Raw genomic sequence first — 4,712 nt, forward strand, 5'->3', positions numbered from 1 at the left:
GCAGATGCGTCACACCGAGCTAAGCTCGTTTATGTGCGCGCCTATTGCCCGCAGCACCTGGTGTGGGCAACGGCAGTAGTGTTCGTAAACAGAGTAAAAATATTAGAATTGAGAAAAGAATATGTTTAAATTTTATGTATATGCACTTTCCGAGAACAGCGATGAGCGCGTGCACAAGTATTTAACTGTCCGAGGCGTGTCTGAACCTATGGGGTGCGATTCCTCTTCGGAATTCCGCTACGAAGCACTAACTAATTGTCAGAACTTTCTTTCTGAGACGAGGGTTTCAAACAGATGACAAAAATAATGATAAATATCCCTGGTGAAGGGAAACAAAGGGGCAAATGAAAAACACAAATCTCCAAACACAGCTAGGCGACTGGTGCGCGACTGAAAAAAATCCGCCTGGTCCTGGTATAGAACCAGGTACCTTTCCATTTCCACTAGAGCGCTTTACCAACTGAGCTAACCAGGAGTTAGACGTCAGTAGAGCAAACGTGTTTTACCAGCTGCCACAGGTCTATCACCAACGAGGTTGAATGACTTGCATTATAAGATTATGATGATAATGCAATCAATGCAAAACATGACGAAAATAAAAATTATTTCTTCCAAAGTGTTTACGTCCTCCGCTAGGTGCTGTAGTTGTGTAAAAAACGATTAAGGCTCCGATCCAGGCTGTGAAAATGGTTGAACAACGAAGCTGAGGTACCACCTGCAACCACTGCACAACAGACCGTTCTTTTTTTTTTTTTTTTTTTTTTTTTGGCAAACGCCATTAGGACGTGCTCCAGTTTTTTTACGTGCGAGGAAACTTACGGTTTATAAAAAGAATAAACGACGAGTTGCCATAGCAACGAGGCCGCCTAAACACCGCTGCTTGAAATGTAGATGAAACGGTTAACCCCCAATTCTCCGGGTGAACACCAAAAGAAAGAAGGAGTGCGCGATCTGTTAAAATGTTTCGAATATTCTTGTTAACCAACTTGCCTCCTCCGATATGTAGTATTGTACAGCCAAAGGCCCTCGTTAAAATCCCTAACTTTGTTTTCCGTGTAGCATTTATGCTTTCTAGCACTGGTCATATAAGCAAGCTCAACAGGCTTGCAAAGACGGTGCGACCGACTTGGCACGCAAGCGGCAGTTCATGTTTGTAAACAGCAAAAGCGTCTATACCAGATGATCGACGAAAGAAAAGTAAGTGTACTGTAACAAAACGTTTTCTGTATATGAAAGACTTCGTACGGCTGCCGTTGCCGCGGCAGCTTATACAGCCGCAGTCTTTACCGTGAAACACATCCGGAGAATCCTACGTGCTCATCGTCTATGACGTGGTTTTAAGAAAATTTTGGGGTTAAACGTGCCAAACCACCGACGGGCATCTGGCCAGCCCCAGCGAAGAACTGAGAATACATTTGGAACACCTGCAGATCTTTTGACGTGCAACCGAAAGCTGAGTTATCCTTCTCTGCAATAAGCCACTGTCAGATTGCGTGCACCCCAGCTTAACACAAGGTTTTGACAGTTACCTTGTGGTTTTCTTACTGAAACAAGTGTCCAAACCCTGCCTGGCCAAGAAAAATGCAGATACGCGTATTCAGAAGAGAGAAAAGGCGCCGCTGACGCAAACCAAGAAGGTCGCCACACCACCACGCACGAGTGAAACAATGCAAAGTAGAATCAACTGGAACCGATTCTCATCGCTTCAAAACTTAGATGAATTCTCTCCGCTCGAGCAGTTGTCGCAGGGCACGCCGGGTAAGCAGGCGCACCAAGAATCCCTTCAACCGAAAGGCGAACTGACGCGGCCTTACAAAAGCCACGAAGTAAACTCTTCGAACTTGACAGAAGAAGAACAGCTTAACGAAATGTGCAAGGAATTGGATGAAATCAGAAACGTCTTATCGAGAAGGAGAGGCGCATCGAGACGATGCGGGTACGAATTGAAAAGAGAATACAGGAGGAAGAAATGCTTCGTCAGCAGAGATAGGCGGAACTATGCAAGAGAAACGACAAGCCGAACAGCAGCGTAGACATGCAGTGCAACAACGACAGGAACAGAGGCAGGCGATTCCTGTCCTCTTGGCACAGCAGCGAGAACGTGTACCGACACAGATGAAGAGCGGCGTAGGGGAAGAAATACAAGCCCTTGAGCATGCTCTCCAACAGCACCGACAACAAATGCAGACGGTCATACAACAATTACTCCAGCAATTTGAATCAGCCTCGGGCACGTTCAAGTACAAGCACAACTCAACGCGCAGAACATGCAACTACCAACTCAGCATGCAGCGTAAGCCCACTAATGCTCGTGCTAATAAGACTACGACATTTAATATACTTCAGTGGAACTGTAAAGGCCTTATTACTAAAAAAGCGGAACTCAATATGAAGCTGAACGACGAACCAAGGGACGCTGTGTTAGTCCAAGAAGTTGGCGACAAGAAAATAGGGTTAAGAGGCTACCGGGGATTTCACTCCCCATCAATTGTGCACGTACGAGGAGGAGTTCCGACAATCAAGGAGCAAGCTGCGGTCTTTTCAAGACCTAAATACATCAATCTGGTGTACAAAAACGCAAGTGGTGGTGGCGGTGCGAACCACTATTGGGCTGAAGAAAATTATCCTAAATATCCGCATACTACAGATTGACGAACGTAGACGACGACGATAGGTGGATGAGCCAGGTGATGAGAGACTTCCATGACCACCATACAGTCATCGGTGGTGATTTCAATGCGAGGCACAGCGACTGGGGCATGATGATGAGACAAAAAAGGGACACGACATTTACGAGGAGTACAGCGGCGCGGGGCTCACGCCACTCAATGATGCACGAGAGCGCACTCGAGTTGGACAGAGCGAGCGGCAAAAAGATTCCACACCAGATCACACCATCACCACAAACTTCACCGTGGCAGAATGAAGAAGGGAAAAGGACACATGGGGCAGTGACCATTACCGCATTACAGTAGGCGTAAAAGAAAATGGAGCCGACAAACGCAAGAGAGAATCGAAAACAGTCATCTGGAGCACGTTCACATTGGCGGTATGTACTGAGTACCAAATTCACGATATCAACGAATTCACGCACGCGCTCCGGGAAGCAACTCAAAAAAGCTAAATAAGGACACTCATCGATGTAAATGGTCCCACTCCAGACATCAGACTGTTGTCATTGAGACAAAAAAGAGTGAAACACCTGAACACGTATAGAGCCGAAAGAAAGAGGAAAGATCTCCAGGCAGCCAACCAGCTGGCAAAAGAGGCACATATATATGCAAGCAAGTTGAACCAGACCAACTGGCAGGATCTTTGCGAACCCTTTAACGAACACACGTCGCTCGCCAAAATGTTGTCGATATGCAACTCTATGCTGGGCAAAAGAAAAGAAACCAACACAGTAACAAACATTGCACTCAGCAGCGACAAAACTATAGAAGAGGCACCGGAAGAGACAGGTGACGTTTTCTTTCCGCAACCGCAACAAGTTCCTAGCGAAACCATCTATGAACCGGGGATGGTCAACGATGAGGAACATTACAACGCGAACTTCACAACGTGGGAAATGGGGGCGGCGATTGAAAAGGGCAAGACTCTAAGTGCCGCTGGGCCAAATGCCATAAGCAACAGCATGCTCAAGAATCTCCCTGATCAAACGAAAGAAATCCTTCTAGAGGAAATCAATAAGATTTGGAGGATCGGAGTAATGCCCGAAAAACGGAAGCTGTCATAGGTCATGCCGATCCCAAAGGCTGGCAAGGCTCCTGACAAACCTCAAAACACGTGACAACATCGCTTACGTCTGTCTTATGCACGTTGGTCGAAAGGATAACGCTCATGGGAATTGGCTGGCTAACAGATAAGCTCGACATATACCACCCTGCCCAAACTGGGTTTAGGAAAAATCTTGGAACGCATGACAGCCTGCTGCTTATCAGGGAAGACATCCTAAAATTCAAGCCAAAACACCCTCAGATGAAGATGCTCGTGACAGTACATATAAAAAAAAGCGTTCTACTTGCTACCCCACACCATGATAATCAGAACCCTAAAGGACCAAGGCATTGTCAGAAGACCGCTAAACTTAGCAAAAACCTTCCTTCCAGGGTAGGAAATACAATATCAAGGCAGGAACTAATGAGAGTAACACCAAGGAAAACAGAAGAGGGGTACCGCAAGGTTCGGTACTATCGCCAGCTCTCTTTAAATTAGCTATGGCTCCCTTCTCATGGGAGCTTGAAGAAACCGAAATACTTTTTTTTTTGCGATATATGTTGATGAAGTCACCATCTGGACCCTCACAGGAACGAATTCAGAACAAATGAAACATTGCAGCGAGGACTAGCCACAATCGAGGAATTCCTCAAAGAATCCGGCATTGCACCCTCTGCGGAGAAGACCAAATTATGGTGTTCGGCCACGGATGGGAAGATGTTACACCAGACCTCACCTTTGATGGAGACAAGATTAACAAAACCGAAGAACACACAATTCTTGGAATTCATCTGAACTCCAGCCTTAACCCCACAACGTGGATGAGGAAGATTACGAGCACATGGAAACAAGGGCTATCGATAATTAGAAGAGTAGCAAGCAAGCTCGGAGAAATCGTAGAGCGTATTGCCCGAACCATGGTACAGGCGGCACTCTTATCCAAGATGCTGTATGGGTCGGGGCTCTACAGGCTACAGAAGAAACACATGGCAAAA

At 46.3% G+C, this 4,712-nt stretch overlaps 1 pseudogene; it reads left to right on the forward strand.

Annotated features, from left to right (window-relative positions):
- Positions 1–1,998: 1,998 nt before the first annotated feature.
- On the forward strand, positions 1,999–4,512 carry LOC115317765 (annotated as a pseudogene).
- Positions 4,513–4,712: the final 200 nt, after the last annotated feature.

The sequence above is a fragment of the Ixodes scapularis genome, unplaced genomic scaffold (assembly GCF_016920785.2).
Source record: "Ixodes scapularis isolate PalLabHiFi unplaced genomic scaffold, ASM1692078v2 PGA_scaffold6__148_contigs__length_123643588, whole genome shotgun sequence".
Taxonomy (NCBI): Eukaryota; Metazoa; Arthropoda; class Arachnida; order Ixodida; family Ixodidae; genus Ixodes; species Ixodes scapularis.